This window comes from Mesocricetus auratus, unplaced genomic scaffold (assembly GCF_017639785.1).
Source record: "Mesocricetus auratus isolate SY011 unplaced genomic scaffold, BCM_Maur_2.0 Super-Scaffold_100011, whole genome shotgun sequence".
Taxonomy (NCBI): Eukaryota; Metazoa; Chordata; class Mammalia; order Rodentia; family Cricetidae; genus Mesocricetus; species Mesocricetus auratus.
In genome coordinates, this window is record NW_024429195.1 from 81473671 (window position 1) to 81483463 (window position 9793).

At 48.3% G+C, this 9793-nt stretch overlaps 1 long non-coding RNA gene across 1 annotated transcript; it reads left to right on the forward strand.

The window, feature by feature from the left end:
* Nucleotides 1-4004: 4004 nt before the first annotated feature.
* LOC121143111 lies at nucleotides 4005-9345 on the forward strand. The gene is made up of 3 exons (XR_005880220.1): nucleotides 4005-4040; nucleotides 7952-8036; nucleotides 8826-9345. It is a non-coding gene; the product is annotated as an uncharacterized LOC121143111 (long non-coding RNA).
* The last annotated feature ends 448 nt before the right edge of the window (nucleotides 9346-9793 follow it).

The window sequence follows — 9793 nt, forward strand, 5'->3', positions numbered from 1 at the left end:
ACAGAATAGCTGCACACTCCTCATCTGCCGTTTTAAAATTCATAAAACCCTTGAACATTAAGAAAAAAATCCTTAAAAGATTTTTTTAAAAGACAAGCTTGAAGTAAGCTCGCTTCGCAGCAAACCCTGACCTTAACTAACACAGGCTAATTATAGTCTGTACTTGTCCCACTTACTGTGAAAGTCTGAGCATTTCCTGCCGAAATATTCACGTTTTACCAGGGGAGAGCACCCGCGCTCTCTGCTGGGAAGCAGGGAGGAGGTGGATGGACATGTAATTTACATGTGTTTGCAAGTGTCTTCACTCTAACACACATCTGTGCCAAGGGTTTCAGAGTCAGGCTGGGAAGTTGCGCCACCTTGGTTTTATAGATGGAGAAACTGAGACCCAGAAAGGCCAGGCCATGGCCCGTTTCTTCATCTGTCCTCACCGCAGGAGTCCCAAGAGGCTTGTGGAGCAGGACACAGCCCTGTGAAGAATGCAGGCCTCCTTTCGCCAGCGATGAGGAAGATTTCGGCCCAAAGCACACGGGTGAGGGGCAGAGAACCTATCACTGCCCTGAGGAGGATGTGTACCACAAGGTCAACCCTGCACGGGGCTCACAGATGTCTGGTCCGAAGCTGAAAGTCCCTTGCTGGAACCAACTTCTGCCCAGTGACCAGGCGCAGGAGACACCAACGATAAGGTCAAGGAATGGAAGGGTCTGAGTGAGGAGTGCCCGGAGAGCCCGATGCTGAGGACACGTTAGAGTACAGCCCAGTTTCCATCTCTGCACCAGCCAGGACCAAGAGGCCTTCCTCTGCTCAGTGAAACACAGCCAGCCCCAAAGCACCAGCAGAGAGGGACCAGCATCTTCCACTTAGACGCAATGCAAACAGGAGGCAGTGTCTGTCCTCTCTTATTGCCAGGAGGAATTGGAAATCCAGGATCGTGTCACCAAAGTCATCATTATCCACCATCTACCCAAATCAACTTAAGCTTCCTAAAAACGTCTTTTAAAATCTATTTAAAAGTATTCTGGTGAATATTGAACTCAAAGTCACTTTGTGATTCATTTCTGAGTCTCAATGTATGTATCTAAATTACACCTTTGGACAATCTGGTTCTATATCTTCTTCAAGGAATTATCTATTCAAAGTCTTTGCCCATTTCCATGTTTAATGGCTTGTCTTTCTGTTGCTGTGGTTCATTGGTTTGACTATGTGGGTTCTGCTCTGGCGCAGGTCAAAACCTGGCTGTGTAACCCAAACTAGCCTTGAACTCAATGTGTAGCTGTCAGTTTGACACAAACCTAGCTATTTGGGAAAAGAGAACCTCAGCTGAAGAACTGTCCTGATCAGATTGGTCTGTGGCCCTGTCTGCCAGGCATTTTCTTAATTGGTAACTGATACCAGGGGGTACAGCTCACCATGGGCAGTGCCAATCCCTAGGAAATGGGCCTGGGCTTCGTAAGAGAGGAAGCAAGCCAGTAAGCAAGGTTTCTCTTGTCTCTGCTTCCGTTCCTGCCCTGACCTCTCGTGAGGAGGGGCTCAAGCCTATAGGTCAAATAAGCCCTCTCCTCTCCCTCATTGCATCAGGTCGTGTGTTTATTACAACAAAGGAAAGCAAACATCTTTTGTTTGAGTGAAATTTAATTATCAGTCTCTGCTTTGGTTGGGGTTGTGTCCTGCCACAGTTTGGGTAAATAACCCCCCAGAAGCCCTTGTGTCAAAGGTGTAGTTCCCAGCCCATGATGCTACTGGGAGGTGCTGGGACCTAGAAGAGCCCAGCTCTTAAATGCACTTATCTGGACTTGGGGATTTTACCCTACACACACGTGTGGTCTCCAGTCAAAGGCTCCAAGCCGGCTCTCCAAATTCCTGAAGCTCATTCTTCTGGGCCGCTCTCTACCAGAACCACACCTAACTCTAGCCTACTTGGCCTTTCAGAATTAAGAACCAATCCTTAATTCACAGGACTGCAGGCCTTCCCTCCTGTGTGGTCACAGGCCGGGTGTTAACCCCTCCAGACAGAAAGTCTTCACAGGCAGCTGGGGATGAAGCTGAGTCTGTTGAGCGCTCGCCTAACATCAAGTCTCAGGTCCCATCCCCAGCACCTCATAAAGCAGGCATAGCGGCGCACACCAGTAATCCCAGCACTCAGGGGGTAGAAACAGGAGGTCAGAGACCAAGTCACCCTCAGCTACGGAGTCAGTGAGTTCAAGGCCAGCCTGGGTTACATGTGATTCTATGTATGAGAAAAGAAGTCTCACCCATATGGGACCCCAACACCTTTGCTTCCTTTCCTCAGGGATCCAATGGACCCTGGGGTCCAGTGACTGACAACAGCTACTTATTATATTTTTCCTATATGCCTATGTGTGTATGTGTATACATACACACGTGTGCAAATGTGCAGGGGTCCACCACTAGTGTATTCCCAATGCCTCTTTACCTTATTTTTTGTAAGAAGGGGCATGAGCTTAGAGCTCACTGATTGGCTGGACTGGTGCTCTTTGATTGGCTGGGCTGGCTGGGTCATGAGCCCCAGGGTGTCCTCTCTCTGCCTCACTTGTACTGAAATGACAACTAAGCATTGTCACACCCAGCTTTTTGTGTGGGTGTTGGGGATGCAAATTCAGGACTTCATACTTGCCCAGCCCCTATTTTGTTTTTAATTGTGTGGGGTTAATTCTGGTCACAGGTGCAGAAATCTGACTATTTGTGGTGGAGTCCCCATCACACGCGGTTATGTCATCAGTCCCACGTGCAAGGGATGTGTAACTCACCCTGTGACACTGCCAACTTAGTGACGCTTCTCTAGTTAAAGATTAATAAATGAGGACAGGGACTCTGCAAGACAGCTCAGAGTAAAGTGCCAACCACCAAGCCTGAGGACCCAAGTCTGGACCCCAGAGCCCACCCGCGTGCAACTGACTCTCGAAAGCTGTCTTCTGACCTCCACCATGCACTTCCGTGTATGCGCACACTAAGACAAAATTAATAACGTAAAACTAAAGTAGAAATTGTACCCATGGTTTTCTACTGACTTCTCTCACTTAGGAAACTGCAGAGTGCCGACATGAGCGTTACTATCAAGAATCCTTCTGTTTTCCCTAAAGGTCCATGTCCTTCAGATCCAGTTGCCAGAACAAAGGATGGAGTGAGTCGTTTCACGGCTGCCGTGGCCGTGTTTCCTTATTGTCTCCAGAAAGCTAAGCGTGCTCCTGTTGCCCTGGGAACAGGACTACACATCTCTGCTGATTGCTGGCTCCGGGCCTCACCACTTTAATTTCTTTTCTTTAGCTGCAACCGTGAGTGATGGCCCCGAGAAAATGGTTCAATTTATCTTTCCTTCCATTAGTAGGAAAATTGTGCATTTTCCCATTGGATAATTGAGTACCCGAGTTTCCTGTGTGCAAAGTACTCCTCGGCTTTGATGACAGATCAAGGAGAATCGCAGTGTTATAGTGTGGGACCTCGTGACATTTTGTAGGGCTATCAGATACTACTCCTGTGGGGTTTTTTCTTTTTCTCTCCTTCCCTTTCTTGATTTTCCCCTTAATCCTCTTCTAGTTTCTGTAAAATTTTCACTAGTGACTGTGTTTCTTTAAGCCATACATGAGTAGATTTTGTCAGTGGAAAGGTGTTGCGTGCACGTGGAGGTCAGAGGGCAACATCGAATGTCTTCTTTATCGCTCCGCACCTTATTTCTAGGCAGGGCCTGTCTCTGAACGGGGAGCACATCACTTCGGAAGGCTAGCTGAGCTGGCTGATGAGCGCCAGGCCTCTCGGCTCTGCCTCCCCAGCCCACATCCCTGCCCTACCGCCACCATAGCTGGCGTTGCCCTAGGTTCTAGGGCTTGAAGCCCAGTCCTCACGCCGTGGCAAGCGTTTCACCACCTTTCCAGCTCCCAGATTTTGTTCTTAAGAACTTCGCTCTCCCTGGCCCCCCTTGCACTGATGCGTTTGTGTTTTTATGACCATCTAAATTCAGTTGTAAACACTGCTGTAGCCTGCTTCCCTTCTGGATTGTCACAGGTGCTATAGGACATCACCAGGTCTGTTCTGTGTCGTCACAGGTGCTATAGGACATCACCAGGTCTGTTCTGTGTCATCACAAGTTCTATAGGACATCACCAGGTCTGTTCTGTGTCGTCACAGGTTCTATAGGACATCACCAGGTCTGTTCTGTGTTGTCACAGGTTCTATAGGACATCACCAGGTCTGTTCTGTGTCGTCACAGGTTCTATAGGACATCACCAGGTCTGTTCTGTGTCGTCACAGGTTCTATAGGACATCACCAGGTCTGTTCTGTGTCGTCACAGGTGCTATAGGACATCACCAGGTCTGTTCTGTGTCGTCACAGGTGCTATAGGACATCACCAGGTCTGTTCTGTGTCGTCACAGGTGCTATAGGACATCACCAGGTCTGTTCTGTGTCGTCACAGGTGCTATAGGACATCACCAGGTCTGTTCTGTGTCGTCACAGGTGCTATAGGACATCACCAGGTCTGTTCTGTGTCGTCACAGGTGCTATAGGACATCACCAGGTCTGTTCTGTGTCGTCACAGGTTCTATAGGACATCACCAGGTCTGTTCTGTGTCGTCACAGGTTCTATAGGACATCACCAGGTCTGTTCTGTGTCGTCACAGGTGCTATAGGACATCACCAGGTCTGTTCTGTGTCGTCACAGGTGCTATAGGACATCACCAGGTCTGTTCTGTGTCGTCACAGGTGCTATAGGACATCACCAGGTCTGTTCTGTGTCGTCACAGGTGCTATAGGACATCACCAGGTCTGTTCTGTGTCGTCACAGGTGCTATAGGACATCACCAGGTCTGTTCTGTGTCGTCACAGGTTCTATAGGACATCACCAGGTCTGTTCTGTGTCGTCACAGGTTCTATAGGACATCACCAGGTCTGTTCTGTGTCGTCACAGGTTCTATAGGACATCACCAGGTCTGTTCTGTGTCGTCACAGGTGCTATAGGACATCACCAGGTCTGTTCTGTGTCGTCACAGGTGCTATAGGACATCACCAGGTCTGTTCTGTGTCGTCACAGGTGCTATAGGACATCACCAGGTCTGTTCTGTGTCATCACAGGTTCTATAGGACATCACCAGGTCTGTTCTGTGTCATCACAGGTTCTATAGGACATCACCAGGTCTGTTCTGTGTCGTCACAGGTGCTATAGGACATCACCAGGTCTGTTCTGTGTCGTCACAGGTGCTATAGGACATCACCAGGTCTGTTCTGTGTCATCACAAGTTCTATAGGACATCACCAGGTCTGTTCTGTGTCGTCACAGGTTCTATAGGACATCACCAGGTCTGTTCTGTGTCGTCACAGGTTCTATAGGACATCACCAGGTCTGTTCTGTGTCATCACAAGTTCTATAGGACATCACCAGGTCTGTTCTGTGTCGTCACAAGTTCTATAGGACATCACCAGGTCTGTTCTGTGTCGTCACAGGTGCTATAGGACATCACCAGGTCTGTTCTGTGTCGTCACAAGTTCTATAGGACATCACCAGGTCTGTTCTGTGTCATCACAAGTTCTATAGGACATCACCAGGTCTGTTCTGTGTCGTCACAGGTTCTATAGGACATCACCAGGTCTGTTCTGTGTCATCACAAGTTCTATAGGACATCACCAGGTCTGTTCTGTGTCGTCACAGGTGCTATAGGACATCACCAGGTCTGTTCTGTGTCGTCACAGGTGCTATAGGACATCACCAGGTCTGTTCTGTGTCGTCACAGGTGCTATAGGACATCACCAGGTCTGTTCTGTGTCGTCACAGGTGCTATAGGACATCACCAGGTCTGTTCTGTGTCGTCACAGGTGCTATAGGACATCACCAGGTCTGTTCTGTGTCGTCACAGGTTCTATAGGACATCACCAGGTCTGTTCTGTGTCGTCACAGGTGCTATAGGACATCACCAGGTCTGTTCTGTGTCGTCACAGGTGCTATAGGACATCACCAGGTCTGTTCTGTGTCGTCACAGGTTCTATAGGACATCACCAGGTCTGTTCTGTGTCGTCACAGGTTCTATAGGACATCACCAGGTCTGTTCTGTGTCGTCACAGGTGCTATAGGACATCACCAGGTCTGTTCTGTGTCGTCACAGGTGCTATAGGACATCACCAGGTCTGTTCTGTGTCGTCACAGGTGCTATAGGACATCACCAGGTCTGTTCTGTGTCGTCACAGGTTCTATAGGACATCACCAGGTCTGTTCTGTGTCGTCACAGGTTCTATAGGACATCACCAGGTCTGTTCTGTGTCGTCACAGGTTCTATAGGACATCACCAGGTCTGTTCTGTGTCGTCACAGGTTCTATAGGACATCACCAGGTCTGTTCTCGATTGTCACAGGTGCTATAGGACATCACCAGGTCTGTTCTGTGTCGTCACAGGTGCTATAGGACATCACCAGGTCTGTTCTGTGTCGTCACAGGTGCTATAGGACATCACCAGGTCTGTTCTGTGTCGTCACAGGTGCTATAGGACATCACCAGGTCTGTTCTGTGTCGTCACAGGTGCTATAGGACATCACCAGGTCTGTTCTGTGTCGTCACAGGTGCTATAGGACATCACCAGGTCTGTTCTGTGTCGTCACAGGTGCTATAGGACATCACCAGGTCTGTTCTGTGTCGTCACAGGTTCTATAGGACATCACCAGGTCTGTTCTGTGTCGTCACAGGTGCTATAGGACATCACCAGGTCTGTTCTGTGTCGTCACAGGTGCTATAGGACATCACCAGGTCTGTTCTGTGTTGTCACAGGTGCTATAGGACATCACCAGGTCTGTTCTGTGTCGTCACAGGTGCTATAGGACATCACCAGGTCTGTTCTGTGTCGTCACAGGTTCTATAGGACATCACCAGGTCTGTTCTGTGTCGTCACAGGTTCTATAGGACATCACCAGGTCTGTTCTGTGTCGTCACAGGTTCTATAGGACATCACCAGGTCTGTTCTGTGTCGTCACAGGTTCTATAGGACATCACCAGGTCTGTTCTGGATTGTCACAGGTGCTATAGGACATCACCAGGTCTGTTCTGGATTGTCACAGGTGCTATAGGACATCACCAGGTCTGTTCTGTGTCGTCACAGGTTCTATAGGACATCACCAGGTCTGTTCTGTGTCGTCACAGGTTCTATAGGACATCACCAGGTCTGTTCTGGATTGTCACAGGTGCTATAGGACATCACCAGGTGTATTCCCCCCTTTCAATACGTGCAGACCATGGCTGTGTTCTTGCCACCACCTTTTTCTGGTCTAGTACTGTTCCTGGCACACAGATTTATGCAATTATCAGAGGCTGGGATGTAGCTCTGTTGGTAAAGTGTTGTCCTAGCATGCATGAAGTGCTGGGTTCTACTCCAGCACCACATAAACTAGACCTTTTGGTGCATGAGTGTGATTCCAGCACTGGCGAGCTGGGGGCAAGAGGATCAGAAGTTCTAGGTCATCTTCAGCTGTGTCGTGAGTTTTAGGTCATCCTAGGTTACATGAGACATTATGTCTCAAAAAAGCAGTTATTGAGAGTCTGCTGGGGAATCTATGGAGGCCAGGTGTATGGGTTAACACAAGAATCCCAACTCTTTAGAGAATTTGTATAGTGGCTTTACATGTTTTAGAGTCTGATTTATAAACATTTACATTCCCTTGCTGACCACACCTCTAGGAATGTTCTAGAAAATGTCCTTCTCAAGAGAGTTCCTTCCAGTTCAAATTCCCACTACCGTCCATCCATATGAAAGGCCCGGCTGCTCTGGGATCTAGGACTAATGAATCATTTCAGTACCTTTTTGTTCTAAAAGAAAGGTCAACCTGGAAGGTCAGCCTAGCCTTTAAATGGCAACCTGGCCAGCCCTGGGGAATACGATATGGCCTTTCTGGTTCCACTTTATTCTCTGTAATGGAAATTCATTTTGTTCTATGGCTCAGTGTTTCCTTTCTTCTCAGACCCTCCCAGTATCAGCTGAGTCATCTTTCCTTGATTGCAACCCTGTGTGTCATCCTCTGCCCGGCCGGCCAGCTCGCCGTGCAGGTCAGTACTTTGTCTCCAGTGACTTCCCGTAGCCCTGGCCCTCCCACGGGAAGGCCCACAGCAGCTAGCGCCTTTCAGCCCACTGAGCTCCCGACAGAACTGCCAAGGCCTGTCTGTTTCCTTTCGTGACAGTGCCTGCTTCTGAGGCTTGCTCTCAAACAGGCCCACCCTCCGCCCTGTGGAATGACTCTGTGCTGATGGGGAACTTTCCTGGGAGCTCTGCGGGGTCTGCCAAACACCGGGCTCAAACAGGGTCCTCTGTAGAAGTGATGTCTGCCAGAGGAGCCATGCCCGGGTCTGTGCTTGTGTTTAGTGGTGATGGGAACTGAGGGGGTGTGGCGCTGTCTTGTCTCTTCAGCTGCCGGAGTCCCAGAGCCGACCACTAGCTTTGATTGCAGCTGCTCGGGGCGGAAGCTAACGCCTCACCTCAGGGCCCCTGTGTTTGTGAGCCTGGCTCCATCTGTTCTAGACGTCCTTAGGGTTGTGATAGGAACCATTCCATCATAATCTCTCACACTAAACCAAACTTCATCGTAATGCTTCCGGAAGGATCTCTGGAAATCTGGGCAGAACTGGTTAAATTTTAGGAGAAAAAAAATCTATTTACACTTGGGGAGTAGGAAGAAGCCAGGAATGAAGTGCTTTGGGTTTCAAAACTACACATATGGGCTTCTTTTTATTTATTAACAGCTTTTATGTATTTTCAATATTATCCCTGAAAGCAGCTGTTTCTCTGAGTTCCCGTTCACACCTGCCTGTCACTTCAGATTTCCATGTGTTAATTTACAGATCTGAGCTGCAAACGATAAAGCAGAGCCCAAGGTGACTTCCCGGATTTGGAATTTCTCCTCCAAGCCCAAGGACGGCTTAGAGACCCGGCACATGCAGACAGGCTCCCGACAGTCGCTGCCTTACTCTTCACCCCTAAGTACTATTTTTGAGGTGTTAATACTAACACAGAATTTGCCAAACTGATATTAGTTATGTTTATGTGATTTTCCTCCACTAAATCGTAAGACTCTGAAGAGAACACTTCTTAAAATCCATTGGTACATACTTTGCATGATGCAAATAAATAATGCATAGTTAAACGGGGAGAGCTTCGCTATTTTTATTGCCCCAAAGTCTTAAGGAACTATGAAAAGTTTGTATTGGGCTAGGGGTGCAGTCAGTTGGTAGAGTGTTTACCTATCACACTTGAAGCCCCAGGTTCAATCCCCAGTGTGTAATAAACCACAGACGATGCACACCTGTGTTCCCAGCACTTAGGAGGTAGAGGCAGCAGGCTCAGATGGCTGAGGTTATTCTTCTGCATATTGAGTTTGACATCAGTCTGCGCCCTGACAAATTAAATAAGTAAATAAATAAGTTTTTATCGTCTTGGCACTGGAGACAATGCCACACACTCTGATTTACAGCGGATAAACAGAGAAGGAGCAGGAAAGGGAGAGTGTGGCATTCTCTGCAGGTCTCAGAAGAAAAGTGGCTCTTTAGGTTATCAAATGCCAAGATGATTAATTAATACACAACCGGTAGCATTTCAATAAGGACGTCTCTAGAACAGCAAATAGACCCAAGTGGTTTGGTCTCATCATGCTGGAAGTCATTACTATTCCTGTCTTAAAGTGAAGATACATCAATGACAACAGCCTTTCTGTAGAGATGGGGCAGAGTCCAGGCCAGCCAGCTGACTGGCTGACACTGTTAGGTGTGGATCTATTGGAAGTGATGGGGGTGTTCGAAGCAAATGTTTACTG